The 27,744-nt window shown below is 35.2% G+C and overlaps 1 long non-coding RNA gene across 1 annotated transcript; it reads right to left on the bottom strand.

The window, feature by feature from the left end:
• Positions 1-9,829: 9,829 nt before the first annotated feature.
• LOC117308833 (uncharacterized) lies at positions 9,830-23,638 on the bottom strand. The gene is made up of 4 exons (XR_004523070.2): positions 23,504-23,638; positions 21,988-22,136; positions 11,936-12,017; positions 9,830-11,800 (listed from the first exon to the last, which is right to left on the bottom strand). It is a non-coding gene; the product is annotated as an uncharacterized lncRNA (long non-coding RNA).
• Between the last annotated feature and the right edge of the window lie 4,106 nt (positions 23,639-27,744).

Raw genomic sequence — 27,744 nt, forward strand, 5'->3', positions numbered from 1 at the left:
GAAATACTGCTGGAATAACTAGGTAGCATTCATAGTTGTTGGAAAACAACTAAAACCAATTAGCAAATTGACTTTGATGTGTGTCATCCTTTTTTTTTTTTTGAATTTTTAAATTTTATTTAATTTATTTTTTTATATAGCAGGTTCTAATTAGTCATCCATTTTATACACATCAGTGTATACATGCCAATCCCAATCTCCCAATTCATCACACCCCAACACCCAACCCTGGCGCTTTCTCCCCTTGGTGGCCATAAGTTTGTTCTTTACACCTGTGTCTCAACTTCTGCCCTGCAAACTGGTTCATCTGTACCATTTTTCTAGGTTCCACTTATATGCATTAATATACGATATCCATTTTTCTCTTTCTGACATACTTCACTCTGTATGACAGTCTCTAGATCCATCCATGTCTCTACAAATGACCCAATTTCATTCCTTTTTATGGCTGAGCAATATCGCATTGTAGTTATGTACCACACCTTCTTTATCCATTCATCTGTTGATGGGCATTTAGGTTGCTTCCATGACCTGGCTATTGTAAATAGTGCTGCAATGAACATTGGGGTGCATGTGTCTTTTTGAATTATGGTTTTCTCTGAGTATATGCCCAGTAGTGGGATTGTTGGGTCATATGGTAATTCTATTTTTAGTTTTTTAAGGAACGTCCATACTGTTCTCCATAGTGGCTGTATCAATTTACATTCCCACCAGCAGCACAAGAGGGTGCCCTTTTCTCCACACCCTCTCCAGCATTTGTTGTTTTTAGATTTTCTGATGATGCCCATTCTAACTGGTGTGTGATGATACCTCATTGTAGTTTGGATTTGCATTTCTCTAATAATTAGTGATGCTGAGTAGCTTTTTACGTGTTTCTTGGCCATCTGTATGTCTTCTTTGGAGATATGTCTGTTTACGTCTTCTGCCCATTTTTGGATTGGGTTGTTTGTTTTTTTAATATTGAGCTGCATGAGCTGTTTATATATTTTGGAGATCAATCCTTTGTCCGTTGATTCATTTGTAAATATTTTCTCCCATTCTGAGGGTTGCCTTTTTGTCTTGTTTATGGTTTCCTTTGCTGTGCAGAAGCTTTTAAGTTTCATTAGGTCTCATTTGTTTATTTTTGGTTTTATTTCCATTTCTCTAGGAGGTGGATCAAAAAAGAGCTTGCTGTGGTTTATGTTAAAAAGTGTTCTTCCTAAGAGTTTTATAGTGTCTGGTGTTACATTTAGGTCTCTAATCCATTTTGAGTTTATTTTTGTGTATGGTATTAGGGAGTGTTCTAATTTCATTCTTTTACATGTAGCTGTCCAGTTTTCCCAGCATGACTTATTGAAGAGACTGTCTTTTCTCCATTGTATATCCTTGCCTCCTTTGTCATAGATTAGTTAACTATAGATGTGTGGGTTTATCTCTGGGCTTCCTATCCTGTTCCATTGATCTATATCTCTGTTTTTATGCCAGTACCATATTGTCTTGATTACTGTAGCTTTGTAGTATAGTCTGAAGTCAGGGAGTCTGATTCTTCCAGCTCCATTTTTTTCCCTCAATACTGCTTTGGCTATTCTGGGTCTTTTGTGTCTCCATACAAATTTTAAGATTTTTTTGTTCTAGTTCTGTAAAAAATGTCATAGGTAATTTGATAGGGATTGCATTGAATCTGTAGATTGCTTTGGGTAGTATAGTCATTTTCACAACATTGATTCTTCCAATCCAAGAATATGGTATATTTTTCCATTTGTTTGCATCATTTTTAATTTCTTTCATCAGTGTTTTATAGTTTTCTGCATACAGGTCTTTTGTCTCCCTAGGTAGGTTTATTCCTAGGTATTTTATTCTTTTTGTTGCAATGGTAAATGGGAGTGTTTCCTTAATTTCTCTTTCAGATTTTTCATCATTAGTGTATAAAAATGCAAGAGATTTCTATGCATTAATTTTGTATCCTGTAACTTTACCAAATTCATTGATTAGCTCTAGTAGTTTTCTGGTGACATCTTTAGGATTCTCTATGTATAGTATCATGTCATCTAAAAACAGTGACAGTTTTACTTCTTCTTTTCCAATTTGGATTACTTTTATTTCTTTTTCTTCTCTGATTGCTGTGTCTAAGACTTCCAAACTATGTTGAATAATAGTGGTGAGAGTGGACATCTTTGCCTGATCTTAGAGGAAATGGTTTCAGTTTTTCACCATTGAGAATGATGTTTGCTGTGGGTTTGTCATATTTGGCCTTTATTATGTTGTGGTAGGTTCCCTCTCTGCCTACTTTCTGGAGAGATTTTATCATAAATGGGTGTTGAATTTTGTCAAAAGATTTTTCTGAATCTATTGAGATGATCATATGGTTTTTACTCTTCAATTTGTTAATATGGTGTATCACATTGATTGATTTGTGTGTATTGAAGAATCCTTGCATCCTTGTGATAAATCGCACTTCATCATGTTGTATGATCCTTTTAATGTGTTGTTGGATTTTGCTTACTAGTATTTTGTTGAGGATTTTTGCATTTATATTTATCAGTGATATTGATCTGTAATTCTCTGTGTTTTGTAGTATCTGTGTCTGGTTTTGGTATCACAGTGATGGTGGCCTCATAGAATGAGTTTGGGAGTGTTCCTTCCAGAATGAATTTGGGAGTGTTCCTTCCTCCACAATTTTTTGGAAGAGTTTGAAAAGGATGGGTGTTAGTTCTTCTCTGAATGTTTGATAGAATTCACCTGTGAAGCCATCTGGTCCTGGGCTTTTGTTTGTTGGAAGATTTTTAATCACAGTTTCAATTTCATTACTTGTGATTGGTCTGTTCATATTTTCTATTTCTTCCTGGTTCAGTCTTGGAAGGTTATACCTTTCTAAGAATCTGTCCATTTCTTCCAGTTTGTCCATTTTATTGGCAAAGAGTTCCTTGTAGTAGTCTCTTAGGATGCTTTGTATTTCTGTGGTGTCTGTTGTAACTTCTCCTTTTTCATTTCTAATTTTATTGATTTGAGTCCTCTCTCTCTTTTTCTTGATGAGTCTGACTAATAGTTTATCCATTTTGTTTATCTTCTCAAAGAACGAGCTTTTAGTTTTATTGATCTTTGCTATTGTTTTCTTTGTTTCTATTTCATTTATTTCTGCTCTGATCTTTATGATTTATTTCCTTCTGCTAATTTTAGGTTTTGTTTGTTCTTCTTTCTCTAGTCCTTTAGGTGTAAGATTGGATTGTTTATTTGAGGTTTTTCTTGTTTCTTGCGGTATGCTTGTATAGCTATAAAATTCCCTCTTAGAACTGCTTTTGTTGCATCCCATAGGTTTTGGGTCATCGTGTTTTCATTGTCATTTGTCTCTAGGTATTTTTTGATTTCCTCTTTGATTCATTCAGGGATCTCTTGGTTATTTAGTAACATATTGTTTAGCCTCCATGTGTTTTTGTTTTTTACATTTGTTTCCATGTTATTGAATTCTAATCTCATAGCTTTGTGGTCAGAAAAGATGCTCGATATGATTTCAATTTTCTTAAGTTTACTGAGGCTTGATTTGTGACCCAAGATGTGATCTATCCTGGATAATGTTCTGTGCACACATGAGAAGAAAGTGTAATCTGCTGTTTTGGGATGGTATGTCCTATAAATATCAATTAAATCTATCTGGTCTGTTGTTTCATTTAAAGCTTGTGTTTCTTTATTAATTTTCTGTTTGGATGATCTGTCCATTCGTGTAAGTTAGGTTTTAAAATCCCCCACTATTATTCTGTTTCTGTTGATTTGCTCTTTTATAGCTGTTAGCAGTTGCCTTATGTATTGTGGTTCTCCTGTGTTGGGAGCATATATATTTATAATTGTTATATCTTCTTGGATAGATCCCTTGATCATTATTTAATGTCCTTCCTTGTCTCTGGTAACATTCTTTATTTTAAAGTCTATTTTATCTGATATTAGTATTGCTACTCCAGCTTTCTTTTGATTTCCATTTGCATGGAATATCTTTTTCCATCCCCTCACTTTCAGTCTGTATATGTCCCTAGGTTTCAAGTGGGTCTCTTGTAAGCAGCATATATATGGGTTTGTTTTTGTATCTATTCAGTGAGCCTGTGTCTTTTGATGGGAGCATTTAATCCATTCACATTTAAGATAATTATCAATATGTATGTTCCTGTTACCATATTCTTAATTGTTTTGATTTTTTTTTTTTTTTGTAGGTCCTTTTCTTCTGCTGTGTTTCCCACTTAGAGAAGTTCCTATAACATTTGTTGTAGAGCTGATTTGGTGGTGCTGAATTCGCTTAGCTTTTGCTTGTCTGTTAAGCTTTTGATTTCTCCATCAAATCTGAATGAGATTTTTGCTGGGTAGAGTAATCTTGGTTGTAGTTTCTTCCCTTTCATCACTTTTAATATGTCATGACACTCCCTTCTGGCTTGTAGAGTTTCTGCTGAGAAATCAGCTGCTAACCTTATGGGAGTTCTCTTGTATGTTATTTGTCATTTTTCCCTTGCTGCTTTCAATAATTTTTCTTTGTCTTTAATTTTTGCCTATTTGATTACTATGTGTCTCGGCGTGTTTCTCCTTAGGTTTATCCTGTATGGGACTCTCTGCGCTCCCTGGACTTGGGTGGCTATTTCTTGTCCCATGTCAGGGAATTTTTCAGCTCTAATCTCTTCAAATATTTTCTTGGGTCCTTTCTCTCTCTCTTCTCCTTCTGGGACCCCTATAATGTGAATTTTGCTGCATTTAATGTTGTCCCAGAAGTCTCTTAGACTGTCTTCATTTCTTTTCATTCTTTTTTCTTTATTCTGTTCCACAGCAGTGAATTCCACCATTCTGTCTTCCAGGTCACTTATCCGTTCTTCTGCCTCAGTTATTCCGCTATTGATTCCTTCTAGTGTAGTTTTCATTTCAGTTATTGTAATATTTATCTCCGTTTGTTTGTTCTTTATTTCTTCTAGGTCTTTGTTAAATATTTCTTGCATCTTCTCTATCTTTGCCTCCATTATTTTTCTGAAGTCCTGGATCATCTTCACTATCATTATTCTGAATTGTTTTTCTGGAAGGTTGCCTATCTCCACTTCATTTAGTTGTTTTTCTGGGGTTTTATCTTGTTCCTTCATCTGGTACATAGCCCTCTGCCTTTTCATCTTGTCTGTCTTTCTGTGAATGTGATTTTTTTTTTTCCCCAGGCTGCAGGATTGTAGTTCTTTTTGCTTCTGCTGTCTGCCCTCTGGTGGATGAGGTTATCTAAGAGGCTTGAGCAAGTGTTCTGATGAGAGGGACTGGGGTGGTTAGAGCTGACTGTTGCTCTGGTGGGCAGAGCTCAGTAAAACTTTAATCTGCTTGACCACTGATGGGTGGGGCTGGGTTCCCTCTCTGTTGATTGTTTGGCCTGAGGTGACCTGACACTGGAGCCTATCTGAGCTCTTTTCTGGGCCTAATGGTGGACTCTGGGAGGGCTCATGCCAAGAAATACTTCCCAGAAGTTTTGCTGCCAGTGTACTTGTCCTCATGATGAGACAGAGCCCCGCCCCCTGCCTCTGCAGGAGACCCTCCAACACTAGCAGTTAGATCTGGTTCAGTCTCCCCTGGAGTCACTGCTCCTTCCCCTGGGTCCCAATACACACACTACTTTGTGTGTGCCCTCCAAGAGTTGAGTCTCTGTTTCCTCCAGGCCTGTTGAAGTCCTGCACTCAAATCCCGCTAGCCTTCACAGTCTGGTTCTCTAGGAATTCCTCCTCCCATTGCTGGACCCCAGGTTGGGAAGCCTGACGTGGGGCTCAGAACCTTCACTCCATTGGGTGGACTTCTGTGGTATAAGTGTTCTCCAGTTTGTGAGTCACCCACCCAGCAGTTATGGGATTTGATTTTATTGTGATTGTACCCCTCTTACCATCTCATTGTGGCTTCTCATTTGTCTTTGGATGTGGGGTATCTTTTGGTGAATGTCTTCCTGTTGATGATTGTTCAGCAGTTAGTTGTGATTCTGGTGTTCTCGCAAGAGGAAGTGAGAGTACATCCTTCTACTCCTCTGTCTTGAACCAATCTTGATGTCTGCCATCCTTGAAAATGACATGGTATTTCTGAGCATTTCAAATGAAATGTGAACACCAAGGACTCACATTTTCTTAGAAGAAAGGCAATGGGGTACAGTATTTTCAAACCAACCTTCTGGTGTTGGAAAAGGCAATGACCTAAGAGTCCAAAGATCCTTCTACTTACATTTTGGTGAAGTACTCATAGAAGCATGTCATTTTTTTGTGTGTATTGCATCTCTTTTTCCTCATCAGATAAATATTCAGAATGTAATTTTCTTTCTGTTCTGACAGTCTTGTTGATCAGCAGAAATTAATGCCTGATAATATTGACTGTGAACTATATTATGCTTTTGTAAAGGTAAGGTACATTTTCCTCATATAGGAAAAAATTAAAGATATTTTGTTATTCTTAGATCATCATTGAAAATGGTCTTTTAGTGACAGAAAAATCACAAATCCTCGCTCTTGGACAGAAACTTTCTGATAAATGTTCAGCTCATCTCTGAAAATAGTTTTGTTCCAAAAAATAGTTTATTAAATGTCCAAGTAGTTTATTAAATGACCAAGTAAGTTCATAAAAATCATTCAAACATATGTATTTACTTCTATTTTTTTTTAGTAGCTAGAGAAAGAGCAACTTGTAATTCCCTTTTTGCCTCAAAGAGTACACTCTTTTCTTTTTGTTATTGTTTTTTTCACTCAACTTAGCAACTATATGGCATCAGTAGCCACCATTTCTGCCATTCCTGACATTAATACCATTTTATTTCTAGGGCTTATCTGATTGTTTTCCTTATCCATAGGCTAGGTGGCCTATTCTTTTTTTTTTTTTTTTTTTTTTTTTTTTTTTTTTTTTTTGTGGTACGCGGGCCTCTCACTGTTGTGGCCTCTCTCGTTGTGAAGCACAGGCTCCGGACATGCAGGCTCAGTGGCCATGGCTCACGGGCCTAGCCGCTCCGTGACATGTGGGATCTTCCCAGACCAGGGTACGAACCCGAGTCCTCTGCATCAGCAGGCAGACTCTCAACCACTTGCACCACCAGGGAAGCCCGTAGGTGGCCTATTCTTGTTAATTAGATTTGCTACAGAGAATTTGACCTATCAGTACACATTGGATTTGAATTAAGGTCATTTTCAAGTAGTACATTTGTTTTCACAGTGTATTTAAAAGAGGAAAAGATTAACAATTAGTAGACTTCCTGGGTAAGAGTTCACTTTTGCACATAGCTTTATAAAGAAAGGTTGAATTAGTTTTCTTTCACTCACCTACCCTTTCTGATCTTCATATAACTTTTTTTAGAAGAAATATTGGAGTACCTAACCTGCACCCTTTACACAGGAATCTATGCCAAGTCACATGTTTTCTTTCTTTTTTTTTTTTTTGCTTTTTAATAATTCTACTCTTATGCATCCCTTATCACATTGAGTTTGCCCTTGGTATAGATGGCAAAGCTTTAAGTGAGGGTTTAATTATAGCCATTTAGAGACAATTTTAAAACTCCTATCTAACTTACTGCAGTTCTAAAGTAGAGTCTGGATGAGTGTTTGAAACTTTTGAAACTAATAGATAAGATGCTTACAGGGAGGTTTGTACAGTTTGAATGTTTTTTCAAGGAGAAATGAAAGAATCAAGAGACTTCTACATAATGAAAGTCACTTGACCAGGCCTAGGTTAAAAATTTAACTCCTTTAGTTGTGACTTAGAATTTGATGGCTTAATTGACTAGCTTTACGTTTATCTTTTCTGAGATAGCCTTCTAAGAACCTTTTGCTATACTTCTGACTTAGGTTTTTTTGGTATATGTATGTGTGTGTGTGTGTGTGTCTGTGTGTGTATGTGTGTGTGTGTTTTCAGAGAAAACTGCTTTATATCATAAAAATTTAATATTATTTAATTTCAGTTCTAAAATTTAACCTTACAAAGTCTGATAGAAAGAACATCATCTTGAGTTATCTTGAACTCATTTAGTATCTGCTTTAAATACATATGACAGGTTTTATACACCTAAGTTTCTCTTATTATTTGAGAGCATATGTTTAATCAGATATTTTGTATCACTGTAAAACAGAAATAGATGCTCCAAACACTTATTCTGTATGTTTTCTTTACTGTCAAATGCTAAATCTATATTTTTTCCCATAATGAATTCTAATCCTTTATAAATTGTGAGATGTAAGTTTGTCCCCTTAAAAACAGAATTTAAAGACCTGATTGAGTTATGAAATGAAAACACTATACTTAATTGAGAGGCTAATGCCAAGACAATGGTCTTCAAGAGGAGAAATATTTTAACCGCTATTTTAAAAATATAATTAAAAATTCTATTTTTCAAATAAAGAGAATGATTTTTTTGCAGGCATGAGACAAGGTAACTAGATAGTTTTACAAGCATTATGTGCACTGGTAGAAACATTTCTTTGTATTTCTCTTACTGACGGTTGACATGAGTATTTCTTTCTCAACTTGAATCAGTGGTTCATTTCTGGGTCTCGTAAAGGAACACTGATAATATATTTCATAGACCCTGGAGGAAAATGTGACTTTCTCCCTTAAAACAACCACAATCCCTTCTCCATCTTTTTTTCCCTGGCAGTATGTGCCATCTACTATACTTGCTACTATGCCACTTCGCTGTGGAGGTTGTATTGCTTATGTCTTACCACTTCCCAAATTCCTCTGTTTACAGTTATTTCAGTATACAGTTTAATGAAATCCCTGAAATAGGAAAATAATATGTGATATCTTCAGATGACATTGGAATGGACAAAAGTTTTGAAGTTTTTGTCTTGAAATTCCAAACATAGAGCTATCATTTTATCTAGTTTGACTCTGTCTTATTATCCAGTATTGGGAAGCTACTTATCAAAGGTCCATTCATCCATGAAGCCTGAATATATTCCTCAGGATTAAAAGTTTTATGGCTGCTTCTAAATTGTTTATAACTAAAGAACTAATTTGTTCTCAAAGAAATTATGTACTTTTTTCTATACTCTGAATATGAATCTCTGATCTCAGCTGTGTGTTTGGATAACTTTTGATCTCACTCAGTACATATATGTTCTAAATGTGATCCTTCTTGACTGATCTTTTACTTCTTCTCTCACTGGAAAGCAACAACCTCACTTTTGTGTTTTGTTTATTGTTCGTTCTTAAGACACAGGCCCTTTCCCCCAACCATTCAGAATGTTTTTCTTATTAAACAATTAATAGTGGTTTCTCCTTTATAAGCAGTAACTCTGGAAAGCTAATTGCATGCATCAGCTTTATATATACATGCACAGATATAACACAGAGATATGATTTTAAACTTTTTATTTGTTCATGTTCCGTTTCTCCAAGTAGATTTTCCTCTCCATCTCCTTTTCTTTCTCCTTCTCTTTCTTCTCTCCTTCTGTCCTCTCCTCTTTTCCCCCTGCCCCCTTCCCCTCTCCCTCTTCCTCTTCTTCAGCTAGGTTACTGAGGCACACAGCGAAGTAGGTTGTGCCCTTACCTACACACAACCCACTCAGCCCCAGAGAGGAATCTCAGCTCCACTGAGGCTGATGGCAGCACTGCCTAGTTCATCTACCACCAGATCCTGCTTCTCTGTGACATCTCTGTCTATATCAATGAAATGATTATATTTTTGCAATGATTCAACAAAGATTTATTCATCTAGTATGTATGCCAGGAACGGAGTTTCCCTTATCCCACAACATTTAGGCTTTGAGAGTAAGGATTAGTTAATGCAACACATAAACTACATTAAAATATTATTCTGAGTTCTGACCTGATGGCAATACTAGTATCAGGGTAGTCCAGCAGGATAGACACCATACCTCTGGCTCAGAACCCAGTCTGTGATTTCCTGCAGCAGCAGCAGCCCCTCTCCACCTTGGTCTCATTTGTGTATGCAGAGTGGGTGTCATATACCAGAAACCATAGTGTGCCATTCTTGCATTTCAGCTGTAACTATGCATCTCTCCCCGCCACTCAAGAAAGAATATCAGAATGCAGTGAGTGAGAGAAAGGAATAACATGACATTAATTTATTTTTAAAAAATATGCAATACTAAAACATTTGGTCCTTTAAGTAACAATAATAATACATTCCTTGCAATATTAATAAAAACTCTTATCCTCTAGTAACACACTGCTGTTGAAAGCCATTCTTTTGCCACTCTGAAAAACTTGTCAGCTGTCCACCCCTCTCATATCCTCCTGTGATGTGCAGCACACATGGTGGGACAGATGGCTGGAGAGAGGTGTGTTATCTGTGCTCAGGCAGCAGTTTCTCTGTGCATCTTTACCATTAGCATATGACTCTTCTGCCCTTATTTCCTTCCTATGATAGTGTTAAGTGAGGTAGTCACATCTGCTGTACAGATTGTTGAGATCCTTGCTGCTAAACAATTAGGTAGAGATACAGTGGGAAAAAAAATTAAGTGTCTGTTTCTGCATGGTTTCCCTTGAGAGGCAAAGACCATATATTGACAGCTTGAAGGTGACTTGCCTGGTGAACTCTTGCAATCTTCCTAATTCAGCAGCAAACTGTAGGTTCCCAGAACTAAATGACCTACAATCTTTTCTTTATTTTAAGACCTCTAAAATTCCTAACCTTACATTTTGGTCTTGGCTATGAATGAGGGAGTAAATCCTAAATCTAGTCCTTTTATCTGTAAACAGTCAAGTGGTTAATACACAGACATACCAAGGTCTAAAAGCTACAAAGTAACAGTCTTCTTAAATCTTTCTTCTTTAATAATATTTAATAAATACATATTTAGGAGCAATGAATAAGATGAGGATACAAAATAACATTTCCTAACCTCAAGAAGTCTCAAGTCTACTTGAAGAAATGAAGACTCATAGCTTCTTTGAAGTGTATATTATGCTTGGAGTTGGGGTAGGTGGGAATGGATATGTTCTTTCTTATCTGGGAAACACCGAACTATAAAATTACACTTGTCAAGTGTGATGCTTAGAATAATGGTGTGCATTGTAATATTTTTCTCTTTTGGATAGCATGGTATTCAAAATGAATTAGGTTTTAATGTCATACCATAATTGCATTAAGCAACTGCACTAAATTCCAGAATACATGGCATTTACTTAATATTCTATTGAAAACTGATTTTTAATATATACTACTTTGTATTTAATAAAGGAAACATCAAAATTTAGTTTTCTCCTGTGTCTGTTTATAAGCCTAAATCTGTGATCACTCTTTACTCTCTGCATTCACTCAGAAGTAATTTTAATATGCCCATTTTGTACATGGAGCATATATAAACAGTTCTGTGAAAAAGTGTATCACCCTTATATAGTAAGGCATAGTTACATTCTAGAATCATAGTTCTTTAGTGCATGCTGTAAAAACTGAGCCTCCTATTGTTTTTGGGTTTCTCATTTAGCTTTTAAAAAATGCCCCCCGCCCCGCCAGTGACTTAATGCCACTTTCTGATAGAGTCAGTGTGAAAATGTATAGTTTAAAGCACACACACACACACACACACACATACAAACACACACACATTACTTACTGTCCCAATCTCAAAGTACTGTTTTACAGAGAGCATAGCTTAGATATAAGGAAAGCACTTACCCATCCCCAGTTAAGGAGTTAACTCAGGATGGATTACTTGTCACAAAAACCAGGACTCGGGCAAGATGATATAAAAAATTACCACATCTTTGAAATGTTGAATGAAAATAATTCCAGCACAGTTCATGTGATTAAATCTATTTTCGTTTAAACACAGAGTCAGCACTCCTCTTCACCTTCAGGGCTTTCCAGCAGTTATTTCTATGATCAGTCCTTTAAAGAGGAATAGAAAATATAACCTAGAGTCTTTCTCTGAATTAATTTTCCTTTCTCTCCACAATTTAAATTTCTTTGAAAAATGTTTTCCAAATTGATTTTAACCTATTAAAGTAATGAACAGAATTATACCTTTAGGATCAGTTTATGAACACAATTGGAGGCATTACTGAAATGTTGACTTTAAGAAACTCATTTGTGATTGTGACTACACCTAGAAACACAGAGAGAAAGAAACATTAGAAAGAGAAAAAAAAACACCAGGCCGAAAAATGTATGGTGAAAATAAAGATAGGCATATAGATATGAGAATGTAGATAGTAGGAATCTTTTCAGTTCTCTCTAAATTGCATAGTCAAATTTAAGAAAAGAGATAGATATAATTTTATCAGTATGCTTTCAAAATATTTCTTAGCACATGTTAAGTCGTATTTGTTTGTTCCTACACATACTTAATCACCCTCCTTTATTCTTGGGAAGGAGAAGATTTTCTGGCTAATTTCTTCAAAACCCTTTATATCATTGACTCCAACGAACTCTGGGATGGATTGGTGGACAACCAATTGGTTAATTTATCTATTGAATTATGCATATGCCTTGCTTTTTGCATGTGATTTCATCCTATCTGAGTTTTTTTAGAGTGCAACATTTTCTACAGTAAAACTAGTTTGTTTGTTCATTTGTTTGTTTAACGTCCTGAAATAGTGGTTTCTAAAATGTGGTTCCTGGACCAGCAGGAGCAATATCACTTGGGAACTCATTCAAAATGCAATCCGGCACCCTCATCCCAGACCTCTTGAACCAGAAACTCAAGTGATGGGGCCGAGAGGTCTGGGGTATTAAGCCCCTCAGGTGATTCTGATCCTTCTAATTTGAGAACCGCTAGCCTAAACCCCACTCATTGTACGGTGAGCTGGACAGGGTTGGTGTCCAATAAAAATGTCATGATTGTCTGTCTTACTTCAGTCCACGTGCACAGAAAACTAACAATTCAGGCTTAATTATATTTTGTTCACAGTCATGGTGATTGCTTACAGGTGACAAGATAATCATAGCAAAGCACAACACCCTCTGTGCCTATTACATTCTGTGAGGGCATCTTGATTCAACTGGTTTCTAGTGTGTTTTCAGCACAGGCACTTTTCATTATTTTGCTACTCATCATAATTACATACAACAGAAGGCCTAGTACCTGACGCTAGTGGCCCAGGTAGGTGGTTGGTTATTTAAATAAGTTGATGAAAGTAGGAATAACAAAAACATTTTAGTTTAAAACATGTAAGTGTATAAACATTTGTCAATCTGTTTTATGTAATGCCAGGGCCATCTTTTGGTTAGTTTCCTTAAAGAACTGTATTTTCTTTATTGATTAACCCATACTATAATTCATCCATCTTTGTACTCTTTTAAGCACAAAACTTGCCAGAATTTAAAGATACATGTAAAGAAAGAAATTTTCATTGACTGAAAAAAAGCACAATGTAAGACCTGTGAACTAAGTTTGATTTGGGGTCTAGCTAGGACTATAACCTGGGAGACAGCCCCTCACACAATTCCTAGGAATTGCTCCTAAGAGGCTGGGGGGAGGTCAGTATGTATGTGATTTTTGTGAACTGTGTACGTGCAATCAAGTACACACTTTGGCAGAAGGTTGCTGCTAATCATGAGGAGCAGATGTCTCTGTTAATGATTTTAGTGCTTTTCTAGATATGGGAAGATGCAAGAAATTGGGCTCATAAAATCTTCTGAAGCTATCTATCTGAAGGCCTCTTCTGCCATTTTTTCCTAGAGCACAGAGTACTTCATTCCTGGTCTTAGCCCTGAACTCCTTTCAGGGAGTGTTAAATGTCAGTGACTAGAGTGGTTAGTGACCTAATCCTTGTGGAACCAGATGGTGAGGTACATTCTTTGGCTGACATTTTGATACAGAACTTTCCTGGATTTTTGTGATGTTTCTCCCCCAACTTTTATACGTTTTACCCACACACAATTCAAAAATAGTTTTTGTTCCATTTTTGTTTGGGTAATGTGCTTTCATTTTGCCTTTTACAGAAATCACGGTAGTTTTCAGGAAAAAAAACCTCATTATTTTACACTTAAATTTTAATGATGCATAAAATATTTAATTAGGTATTTATAAGAACAATTGCAATGAAAAGATCATATTAACTAAATTAGTCAATTTAAAAAAAACAACCTCAATATTAAGATCAAATTTGAAAACAATCAAAAGTAACCTGTTTAGCAGGCAGCAGGTGAGTGGCTGGGTGAGCACTGAAGTACAGGAACTGTTGAACCAGAGCAGCTCCCACCCTCAAACCTTAGCCTCAGTATCCAGTGAGGGAGTTCTGTCTTCAGGCTTTAGACAGCAACAGCGAGTTGATAAGTGACCCTCTAACATACAGTTACTCTTGAAGGACTTGGACTTGAACTCTGCGAGTCCACTTATATTCAGATTTTTTTTCAAGAGTAAATACCATCAGTTCTACAAGAGGTTAGTTGAATCCCGGGATGTGGAACCATGGATACAGAGGAATCTCGGATAAGGAGGAATGAAACAGGAGGACCCAACATAAATTATTCATGGATTTTCCGCTGTGGGAGAGGGTCAGCATCCCACACCCCATGTTGTTCAAGTGTCCACTGTATTAGGCTATAGGTTAATATACTAGGTTCTCAGACTCAGTTAACATTGTTTGATTCCTTCTATTTAGATGATGGTAAATTTGGGGGCTTGGGCTGAGTGATTATTATGGTTAGGAAACTTTGAATGGTCTAACTCCATGGGAAGTCAGTTATGAGGATGCTCTGCCTTTATTTACTTTTTTTTCATTTTTTGTTTGTGTGTAAGTTGAACATCTGTTTCTCATTAAAGGCACAGTGCTCACAGAGGAGAACTGAAACATAATTTTTTTTTGAAATATCTCATGCAGGACTTTGACTCTAATGGAGGCTCAACTCTGCTATGGGTGATGGAGTAGAGATGGTGATGGAGGATGGGTATATTCCTGGCTCCAAAATAATAATTTTAACTCCAAAATGCTATGTTTATTCAAATTGCATTTCATTTTAAATAATAGTTGACTCCATTATCATTAACTAGTCTCAATTTTTTACTGTACTTTCTTAATATTGTATACAGCTTAATGAGTGTTTTCTGACATGGCTATATTCACCTTACAATTCAATAAGAAATACTCCAAGATGAACTTTAAAGTCCTGTAAGTCATACTCATAAGTATTGAAGAAGCATGGTTCTGTTATTTGTCCTGATGTTTCTTATTAAAATCATAGTAAAATATACAAGTGTTACCTGTCATGAAAGAGAACGGAAAGACAAATATACTGCATATGTTTTCTTGCCATGTTGATCAAAACAAAGCAATAGCCTAGCTTTAGGGACTAGTGAAAAGAGGATGAAATGAGTAGGGAGCTGATATCAGGAAAACATCATATTCACTGCATGGGTAGGAACTCCAAAGTGCCAGGGTTGCTAGACCAATCTACCTTTTACTGATTGCAGGTAATAATGTGGGGTTACTTCCAAGAATTTTGGTGATAGAGTTAAGAATATAACTTATCAGTAAGCACCTGAGTAGTAATATGGAATTACAAAATGGTGGTCTAGCTCCATCTGGCAAATATGACTTTTAATAAAGTATGCTGTTGGGAATGAAATTTCAGTTATCATTTAATGACAAGTTAGATGTTGTTAATAGGGTTAATCATGCATTAGACAGTAGTCTTATTAATCCCTGAATGGCTTTATAATATTTATAAGCAATACTTAGCAACTTAAGTCAGTTTACCTAAAGTTGGCAATGTTTTCTGAAGTGGTAGCACAGTGTACAGGAAGAGTGCCTTTGGACAAATTCTTTAATTTCTCTGTGTCTAACTGTCCTCAATGAGAACCTCAGCTGTGCTGATCTCTGAGTCTTCTTTCAGCTTGGAAAAACTGTGACCTGTCTGTCCTCATGGAAGAAACATATTTTGATGTTCAGCAAAGTAATTTACACTATTTTATAAACATGTGCTCTCCAGTTAGAGACCATTTAGATTGAGAAGATAAAATGCCATTGAGGTGTGATCTTCCTGGTTAGCCACCTGAGTGCATTTTGAGATGTGGACATTTGGTCGATGGTATTATAGAAAATGCCTGGGCATGGGAGCAAGAGAGAAAGAATTGACTGGAAAACCACCCACCCACCATTTACTACTAGTGTGCTTTGGGCCAAATTACTTACAGTGTCCTTATCTAAGAAATGAGGATAAAAGTCTATCTTCTAGAATTGTGACAATTGAATAAAATAATACGTGTATAGTGCTGAGCTCCACGATGGAAATTGCTGTTCCCTCTCTCCCCAGCTTCCTGCTGGCTGCAGTCTAAATGAATGAGAATTCCCTAATCAAATTTCTAAAAGTGATGTTATCCCATCACTTTTAGTTCCTCCTTGATGCTCATTTTTCCTACCTCCTTTTCATGTCTGTCAAATTCACATAGGTTCCTCGTTCCCGTTCCTTCCTTTCTACTGCTGTGGAGAGAATTTACCTGAATGATCAACACTTTTTGGAAGTGGAAGAAATAGTGCTGGATTTTTTAAAGTAAATTATATTAATGTAAATGTACAGACCTAGCAAATGAATCTAAACTTTGAGTCTAAATTACCTAGTTTGTTCTTATCACCGACCACAATGCCCTGTGTGATTTTATAGCTGTTACTGGTCTCGGCCTGCTTTTGACAGTCTCTGGCAATGCTCTCTGCAGCTATTAACCTAGAAATTGCTCTCATTGTTTACACAAAACCCATCAAGGAGGTCAGCAGATGATTATAACACTTCCCTTTCTTGTATACCAAGCACTAATAAATGCATTATTTAAATCTCATAATAATCCCATGAGATAAGCAGGTATTATTATTTATGATTGTTTGTTTTAATGGACTCATTAAGTGACTTTTTCAAGATCTTATAAATAGAAAGTGTCAGGAATGGGACTGGCCTCCTATTACATGATTCTCACACTCCCAAGGGGTGGGGGGGACTCTTTGAAACTCTTTCTTCAACAATTTCCAATAGTAAATTGTAAACTTCTGTTAAAAGTATACCACCAGCCTTAAACAGACCAAGTTGTTTCTTCTTTGTTCATGTTATACAACTCTTAAATAGATTCTGGTAATTTTTAAAGGCCATTTCTGGTTGCCGTTCTCTTTCCACTCTGAGCTGTATTGAAGAAATAATTCTGATTAAATATATATGTATATGGTTGTATATTTCTTTTTGTTCTTTGTCCTTTTTCTTCTTTTTTCTTTACTTCCCTTTTTTTTCCTTTTTAGAAATTTGAATTGAGATAAAATCATATGACATAAAATTCACCACCATAAAGATTTTTAAGCATACAGTTCAGGAGTGTGAAGTATACTCACATTGTACAACCAGTCTCCAGAACTTTTTCATTTTGCAAAACCAAAACTCTATACCCATTAAACAATAACTCCCTTTTCTCCCCTCCTCTGAGCACCTGGCAACCACCATTCTACTTTCTGTTACTATAAATTTAACTATACTTGATAGCTCATGTAAGTGAAGTCATACTGTATTTGTCTTTTTGTGACTGGCTTATTTCAGTTAGCATGGTGTCCTAGAGGCTCATCCATGTTGTATCATGTGTCAGAATTTCTTTCCTTTTAATGACTAAATAATATTCCATTGCACAGAAACACATTTTATTTATTCATTCATCTGTCAATGAATATTTGGATTGTTTCCACCTTTTGGCTATTGAAATAATACTGCTATGAACATGGGTATACACCTATCTCTATGAGACCCTACTTTCAATTCCTTTGGATATATGCTCAGAAGTGATATGACTAGATTATATGGTAATTTTGTTCTTTATTTTTGAAGAACCATCATATTGTTTTCTGTTTCAGTTGTGCCAGCCATCAGCACCTCCTAGGAACCAAACTAAGAGTCACCTAGGACTCTCTGCTCTCTGCCTTATTCTTCACATCCAATCACTGATCATGTTTTATGTATTCTGCCTCTTCAACACACCCTGGTGCTTCCATGCTTACACACCAAATTACCTCATACCCAGATAATTATAATTATGTGCTTAGGGGTTTATCTTGCCAATGGTTATTTCCTCTCTCTAACATTTTTAAAACTCCTACCACATAATCTTTTTATAGCATAGCTGTAATACTGTAGGGTGTTTTTTTTTTTCTACTTTTTTTTTTTCTTTAACTTAAGGTGATTTTTGTTTGTTTGTTTGATATTTAAATGTCTCCCCATTCATTGGCTACTGTGTAATATCAAACCTGCTTAGTCTGGTGATCAAGATTTGTTATAATATAATTTTAACCTTTTTCAACCCAGCTTTCACTATTTCTGTTCACCAAGCCTGACTTATAGCCAGGTGGAATTACTTACATATTTTATACACTTTTCACTTTCTGCTTTCCTTGCCTATTTATATGCTGGTCACCATCTGGAATGTTTTTAAACATACTTTGTCTCTCTCTCTCTCATCCAAATCCTTCATTTTCTTCAACCCCAAGCTAAAAATTCTGAAACGATCCCTGATTTCATTGTTTTATAGAACTTCTCCAAATCCAGGACCTTGATAGCATTTTATTGATTGTTCTTCTACAGCATTTATCACTTTCTATCTTGTACAATAGTTAGTTATGTACCTTAAATTTCATACAAGATTTAGCTCCCAAACTAAGGCTTGAAGACAGATATTGTGTGTGTTTTCATCTTTTTGTCTTCTCCAGTACATTACAGAGTACTTTGCACACAATTAGCAATCAATACCTATGTTTTGAGGGAATGAATCAATGAGTAAATTAACATAAGTATTGTGTAATGGGACAGACATAGTTTCTTCAGATTCTTAAAGTGGTAAAAGTTTTATATTTGCTAAGCTGAGAGGAAGCAGAGAGAGGTGTTTACAGGGCTGGCATTTGAACCTGAAGCCACAAATCTAAAAAGATTTTGCAAAGTATTTGCAATTTTTCTGGCATTGAGGAGATCTTTGAGGAAACAAATCAAAAACAATGAAGAAAATTTTGGTTTCTGAAATGTATGCTTTGAGGAAAATTTGTAATTAATGGCAATAGGATTTTGCTTATTAATGAAATTTAAAATTATGTATTACTTTTTTAGTTTATTAGCCTGAAAGCTGAAACATTATCTCAATTTAAAATTAATTTGAGTTACTTTAGTGTGATAGGTGCTTCAAATTATATCCATTTTATTACAAGAGTATTAACAAATTGAATAAAAAATACTTTAAAGAGTTTAACTGTAGTCAAGTAGATGTAAAGGATCTATCATTTTGAACACACTTAATCTTTCCTTAGAAACATTACAAAATACATTTCGGTACCTATATCTCCTATAAAGGGCAAAGTTTTAATTTATTGAAAGAAAATTATCTTTTTGCAATAAAAACTTTCTTCTATACAGACAGAGTACACTGGAAGTCAAGTAGTTTCCTGGTAAATTGTATGGATGTTTGAATAGTAAGAATGTATGATCGCCAAGTATTCAATAAAATCTTACCATCATGTGGTAATAACAAGTTAACTGAAACATCACTGAACTAATTCTCTCACATTCCCCATGATGATTGACTTGGTTTCTGGGAAATGCTCCTTTAAAGTTAATAACGAAAAAATTTGGAAAAATATGACTCATTAAAGATTTTCTTAAATACAGACAACAATTTTACCACTGCTGTACTATTTTTGAACTTACAATATTACTTTTCAAAAATCATCTTATATCATCAGGAATGATGGTCTTATAATCAAAAAATAACATTTATGATTTTCTCCAAAGCTCATTAAGCCATAATCAACTAAGTCTGTGTCATTATCACATCTATAACTTTTGAATAAATGCAACAAAATATTACCTTGTGAATTTACCTGTGCCCAGAAGTTTCAGTTATAACTGAATAACATGATTCTAATTCATAAATTCAAAGAAACAGTGACAGTTATAGAAAGAAAAATTGTAGCAGGCACTTGTTAAAAATAGCAAGGAAGACTTTATCCAAGATTATTGTGATAGGAAGGAGTCAAGACTATTGCAATAGAAAAGAAAGTTGAACTCACTCTGCTGAAACAAAAAAGAGGTGAACTAATGGAAAAAGCACTATAGGAAGGAGGTTGGTCTAAATGATTAGGTCACTAGTGTTTGTTAATTGTCTTTTACCCAAGTTAGTCTTCTATCTTCTCCTAGGAATTAGGAGACAGGGGTCCTATTTTTCTTGATAATTACATTTCAAAGGGATGACTCCGAGGTCATGGAGAAAGATATTCCTGGGTTGTTAGGAGATTTATATCTCAAAGGAGTGGAGAAAGAATTTACCATTGCAAGTTTTCAAAAGTTAATGCTTTAAGAAAAAAGGAGGTCACAGCCTAGAGTTGGGAAGAAGCCTGTCTAAAGTTGAGTCACGCTGAGGAAATGTTAAGACCTTCTTGGTCACAGTAAATATTTGCTTTTTAAGACTGTTGGCTAATCTAGCAAAAATTTCAAATTTCTTCTTGGCTACACTTTTCACTGGAGTGATTATGACCCAAAATATGACAAGAATTCTTTCCAGAGGAGATACTTCCTCTGCGCTCTGGGGAAAGTTAATTTTCAATACTTTTGACAAAATGTAATACTTAGGGGATTAGATATAATCCCCTAAGTACATTTTTTAGGCCTTCTGTCAACAATTTCCAAATACCAGTCTTTCTATCAAAAGTATTTCTTGCTGAATCATTCCCAGTCCACCCTGACCATATGCCATGCTTACTTACTTGTTCCTACAGAAAGAACTACTTGCGATTCTAAGTGTTTAAGTTCATATTCTGTGACTAAAGGGTTTACCTATATTTTTCCATCTGTGTTAGAGCTATTCATATAATCAAACAAGTAAGATAATAACTTTCTTTAAAAAAATATATGGCATTATACTTTCCTAGGTAGCAAGCTATTTTAAAGTCAAAGTGATTATCAGAGTGTGACAAAAAAAGGGAACTCTGTTCTCTACCTCAAGAAACTAGCATTTTACTACAACAAACAAACAAACAAACAAAAAAAAAAACAAAGAAAGAAATGGAGATTTTAAGGTTCCTTCTCATCAATTCAAAATCCCAATAAATAAACTTATCTGATTCTAATTTTATATTTTAAACTAATTATAGAAAACAAAACTGTGTTAGTGTAAAGTGACATGTCAAAGTGATACAGGTAAACCTTTTAAGTATTCCTGATTTATACTAAATAAAGTGAATTAGCAAGTAAGTACAGTGTACAAATTTAACCACATATTCTCAGAGAACCATCAAAGTGTCTACACAGTTGCAGAAAAGGGCACAGATGTTCACCCTAAAAAAATCCTATAATTAAGACACATTTATGCTCTGCAGATGCAGCCATTTCTAGAGTACTAAGTACTCTTGTAAACACACCCAAACCAAAGAAAAATCTTTTTGAACTTTCTTACTTTTATTTTAACAAGAAAACCGAAACAAGGATCTTAATTATACAAATGTGACAGTTTAATTAATCCAACATTTGCTCTCCAGCCATATATAGTTTAGTTTGTATTGAACTTAAATTCATAATATTTAATGTTTTGTTTCGCAGACTCTGTTTCTGAAATTTACCAGGAAGATTTATGTTATTTTTATGTAATATAAAATTAGAGGTGTTGCTGATTATTGGTGTTGCTGATTTTCAAATATTGATTTATATTCTGACAATGTGATGAGGCAGAAAATAGAATGAAAGAAGGTACTGAACGCATGGAAATGAGAGAAGTATTTTTACTCCAACTATGTACAGCATAAAATAAAAGAAATTAAGTTCATTTGTGTTACCTCCTTTTATGACAAAGGAAGGGCCAGTGATTCAAAAAGAAAAGTCATGATAAAAAACATATCTGAGGATGCACCCATCCTTTCTGAAATGAAGAGCTAGAGAATTAAAGGAATGGAAGCGTTTGTGAGAAATACCTCTTGAGCCTTGCCCTGGTTTTGAATTTGTTAGCATCAGAGCCTCTATTCGACTTGAATCTTCAGTTCAAATTGGCAGTTGTAAAATTATGTTCTCTCCTGTTTTCAGCATAATTTTTGTATCTATTTTGCAGAATGCAAGAAAATCAATATTTGACTCACATATATGAAGGATGTAGCAGCATCTAGCTATTTCTTCTTTCCAAGGTTTTCCTTCTTATATAGAGATGATTTTTTCTTTCTTAATCTGCAGTAGGGTTTCGGTCTCTATTTCATTCCATTTTCTATGACCACTAGTACTGTATTTCTAGCTGTCAGAAAATTAGACAATTTAATGCAGTAGGTAGAAAGGCGATATTCCTAATTATTTCCCCGTATATCCTAAGTATATTAGTTCTGCAAAGAAGACCTTAAAAAACCAAACTTATTGCTAGGTATAATCATGCTTCAGACAGCTGTTGGAATAAAATCATTTTTTTTTCAGTATATACATCTTAAATGTTTACCAATTTCCATCAGTATTAAAGTTCTGGTGATGGAGGACTTGCTGAGGATTTAGATTGATCAAAGGGTCAAACCTGATGGAAGATTTAGGGCCTTTTCCAAACTACAGCTCCATGGCTAAAGGTATCTGTATATTTGTAGACAATTCAAATTGAGGGTGGTTTATCAAACCTGCTCCATTTTATGAATGTATACTTAAATAAAAATAAGCACAAAAGTGAAAAAGAAATGAGACAGTAAACTTTGTTTCTTTAGAAACTGCAACAGTAGTAGGCCAAACATCATTATGCTAAGCCTCAATGTGTGTTCATATGTACACACTGACATGGGCAAAATAATGTATATGCATGAATAGAATATATTTGCATGTACAAATATAGTTGTTCATATTTAAGTACATTTTCTCATGTTAAATTCAGTAAAATTGAACTCTGCCATCTGGATTTTATGTATTTTGGTTTTAGAATTTACTATGGAGTTTGCCTTGAATCTATAAAATAGGCAATGAGGACTTAGAATAACCTTCATAATTTCTGTTTAAATTCTAAGGGTGTACTTGTAGGGGTGAAACCCCCAAAAGTATTATTTTAATACCAAACTTCTATTTTACAATTTTCTTTATTCTAATTTCAAGGTTTTTCTTTTTACTTCTCCTGAACATGATATGTAGAGTTTGCAACTGATTTCTGACAAATTCTTAAACAAGGTACTCTAGTGGTCAATCTAAACCTTGATTCTTTTCTTTTTTGCCACAGGGCTTAAAAGATACATGGAAATATATTGTATTTTTAATATTACCAATGGAGAAAAATCACAAGCTCTGATACAATTATAAGTAAAATAAATCTAAAAGGTTTTGAATCATTTAGTCACACTGACAGTCACAAGAAAATAAGGATCTTTACCTAATTATCTTTCTCTATGTATGAAGGGAGATACAAGCTAAATAAAATATGTGACTTGTGTAAGATATTGCTTATAGTTAGCACAAGAACTGCAATTAGATTGTCCTTTTATTACACTTTGTGCCTTGATTAGTCTTGATCAGTTTCCAAAATCACACACACACGCAACACACACACACACCCCTCAGCCACATCCATGCAAACCCGCATACAAAGAGAGTGAGAGAGAGAGAGAGAAGGGTAGGTGGGAAACACATGCATATACACACCCTTCAGTTCTGGGAGCTTGTAAGATGGTAGTCATTTTATTTCATAAAAAGAAAATGTCCAGAAAGACATATCCATGCATAGAGACTTCTCATAATGAATAGAGGCTTTCACCATCATACATTCTCATCTGTGACTTTCACCTCCAGAATCCCAGCCAGATCCATACATTGCTGGGATCATGAGGTAGTAATGACTTTGAGAATACCTCCCCTATGGGAGGGCCCAAAATGTGACTAATGCTTAACATAGATATTTTTGACATGTGGCTCTCAACACAAGAGTATTCTATGAAACAACAATTTTGACTAAAAGATACATTTCCATTATGTTTATAAATCATTGGGAAATAACTTGCTTTAAGTTGATAGACTGAATTTATTTTTTAAATTTTTTATATAAATTTATTTATTTATTTTTGGCTGCATTGGGTCTTCATTGCTGCACGCGGGCTTTCTCTCTAGTTGCAGCAAGCAGGGGCTACTCTTCATTGTGGTGCGCGGTCTTCTCATTGTGGTGGCTTGTCTTGTTGTGGAGCACAGTCTCTAGGTATGCGGGCTTCAGTAGTTGCAGTGCGCAGGCTCAGTAGTTGCAGCATGCTGGCCCTGGAGCATGCGGGTTTCAGTAGTTGTGGTGCATGGCTCAGTAGTTGTGGTGCATGGGCTTAGTTGCTCCGTGGCATGTGGGATCTTCCCAGACCAGGGTTCAAACCTGTGTCCCCTGCATTGGCAGGTGGATTCTTAACCACTGCACCACCAGGAAAGTCTGATAGACTGAATTTAAACTTCTAAAAATACCTTAAATTATTGTTAAAACACACAAGTAACTCTATTCATTTGAAAATGTTATTGATTAATTTTATTGAAAGACAGCAGAGGAAATGCAGATCACATTTAACATGCATTCTAATGACACTAAGTACTCTACAACAATTCCCCAAAGACATTATAGTAAAAAAGATAAATATAAAATCTTGAGCTGGGATTTAAAATAAAACTCTGCCTAATTTAATCAAAATCTTATCAATTAAAATATCTGACATTGCAAAATTGAGATTTTTTTTCTTCTAAGTTTAAAAATGTTAATTTTGACATACCCCAAGAGATGGTATCGCATCAGGCAGCTAAGTGTGCAATTTTGGATAGCTGATCAAACAGTAACGGAGGCAGTGGCTAGCACTGCACATAAACCTACACATAGTTTAGTGCACTTGTCCTATAGCATATACCTTTAAAAAATTCACTACTTTGAGCTATTGATAGATCAAACCTTATTCTACCTTAAACTGTACATCCTGGTGATCAATAGATAAAATAAATTGAATTTATGTAGTAGATATTTGTGTTTTACTCCTTTCTTGCTTTAAAATTATTGTGAGAACTCAATTTTGAAATCTCATCTTTACTATGATTTTCCTGACACTGGAGATATCAAATGCATGACATCTTAGAATACTGTTTCAACAAGAAAAACTAGTGACAGAAATTTATTACTACCTAGTTACATCACATTTTTACCTATTTCTAGCTCCATATGAATACTATTCTGTATTGTTTTAGATACATTTCCATCAAAATTCATTAATTTGAATTAATAATTATTTATACACATTTAGTCCACACAGCATACATACACAGATTATGAGCTGTGCATTTTAAATTATTTAATTAAGATTATATTGATATTTGGAATGATACTTATTTTACTGCCAACAGACAAAATGTGAACTGAGTACAGGAGGAAAGGGGTATAATTATGAGATTAGTGCACAACTCTTCCTGTCGGATGAGTAAAGTTGTTGTGGGTCTGTGGATCCAGTCCACTTAATAGATGCCAGTGGTGCTTTCGTAGATAGTCAATGCCCCATTGACTTAATAGAAACACACTAGGGCCATGTTATTAAGCAGATTACCTCATCAGCCATCCAATGCAAGGCTATGGGAGAACGCTTGAGGAAAGACAGTGGTGGCCCCACTTCATTTGCTCTCAGTGACCTATTGTCCTCAATAGTGTTCCATCAAAAATTAGCTCAGCTGTGAAAAACAAAAGTTTAAGAGATTATTAGGTACTCAAACAGATACCATATCTACTGCTGGGTAATTGCTTGAGATTTGGTTACCATTAGTTGTCCTTCCAGCTCAAAAAAATTGATGTATTAGAAAGGTATTGATGAGGCTAAAAGCTACCTTCATTTAACATTTATTTCAATTCACCTTGAATTCCACTACTGCTTTAATGCAATCAATCACTGAAACTCTGTAACATGTACTATGGCAATTTTCAGTGATTTTCAGAGAACCAAATATTACTTTCAATTTTTAATGTACAATTAACTCAAACCACATTCATTACTACAGGTAGAAAATTTTAATACCAGCATAAAAGGAAAGCAACTTTCAAATACTGTCAAATAAAGTCTCTAAATAGTTGCTCAAACTATCAGATGTCTCTTTTAATTAACATTCATAAACACATAAGGAAGAAAACCTCTGAGTTTTAAATTTAAAAGTCAAGCTGTTTTAGTAGAAGGTAGGCATATTGCACACCTAAACATCCTTTGAGAATCACAGTTAAGGTTTAATAAACACTCTCCCTGTTTCTGCTGTGGTGTGAGTTTCATTTTGCATATGCTGACCTTGGTTTAGGATGTGTAAAGTTTGTTATTAAACTTACAACCTGCCATTAAGGTGGGCATCAGCTTTTTCAAAACAACACCTATCCACATTTTTCTCATTTTAGCAGCATGTCTTTTCAGCTCTGACACTAATATCCAGGGCATCAAACAAGGACATATGCAAAACAGGCCTCTTAGTTCTTGTGCAGATGAGTTACTATGTAGTAGGTCTGTTCTGCAGGGCTCTGTGGGGTCCTCCCCAACATTTCCTACCAGCTGCCAATATCTCCCAAGCAGATCAAATGTTCTTTCACCTGAGACAAAAGCACCTTTGCTTCCAGCTAGCCAAACAAACCTCAAACTTGTTCTCCATCACACCTAAAGATATTTGAAAGAAATATAAATAACTGCCATCACCCTAACTCATATTACTCTATTGTGTATAAAAGTGTATATACTTAGACCTTTAGCACATATGATTATGCACTGGTCTTTATGAGCTCAGAAGTAATACAGAGATTCTGAAAACTGAGTAGTCCAAACAGTGGCCAAATGAGTGAATTGAATGGTTAAGGAGAAAATTTCTAAACATGGTCTTTTGTTTCCATTTAATTCATATCTTCCTGTTCTGACACCTTCAATTTAAGACACAGAAGAAATAGTTGTGCTTTGTCCTCCCTGTAGTAGATTTGCCACTGTTACCAGACAGTCTCCAATGTTTCTCCTAGAATGTAATTCATCTTCATTGTTCCTGTGCCGACAGGATGGAAACTGCTTACAAATTTTACAGCTAGCAATACTTTTTATTGTTGTTCTGAAAGGGCTCCTGAGGGCTTTCTATTTTATTTTTAGGAAATGTCTGATTTTTTTTCCTCTTTATGTTATACTTTTCACTATTATGAATGATGACCCTAGAATACTGGGAGGAAAAAACAACCAACACTCACCAAACTCTGTAACTGTCATAAGTTTTAATGCAATCTTCCAATACTTTGATTTATTGCAGATGCTACATTTTAACTATGTTATAGCTAATGAAGAATATGAATGGCCTTTGTGGAATGCTGACATTCTTTCAAACTAAGAAACCTTCAGGATGGCTCAGATGTCTTTCAGAGGAAAACTGATATAATAAGGAATGTAATGTTGTTCTTGGGCTTTTAGGTACGAATTAAAATTTTAGGCATCAAAATGTAGTCAACTTTATGATGAAGCTGTGAAATCATATCACTCAATGTCAATCGTGTTCCTTTAGATGTTTTGTTTTACTCCTTTGATATCCCTCAGGCTTGATTATACTTGAAAGTAGCCAAAAAGAAGCCCTGAAAATAAATGTGACATTTTTTATGTTAACATTTTAGGGACTTTTAATTATAAATCATCTTGGGAGAGGTCATTTGTCCTCATATGAAAAATAGCATAGGTAAACAAACATATTAATGAACTAACGGTTAGATTGAAGATGGAAGTAGCCCATATTGTACCAATACACTTATTTTGTGTAGAAGAGACAGATTTGCTCTCTTATTCTCTTTCATAATCAAGTTTTATACTAATGTTGAAATCCAGTTGCCAACAGTTTTGTAATAGTTTATAAAAAAAATAAATTCAATCCAAATCAACATTCAT

Source organism: Tursiops truncatus, chromosome 18 (assembly GCF_011762595.2).
Source record: "Tursiops truncatus isolate mTurTru1 chromosome 18, mTurTru1.mat.Y, whole genome shotgun sequence".
Classification (NCBI taxonomy): Eukaryota; Metazoa; Chordata; class Mammalia; order Artiodactyla; family Delphinidae; genus Tursiops; species Tursiops truncatus.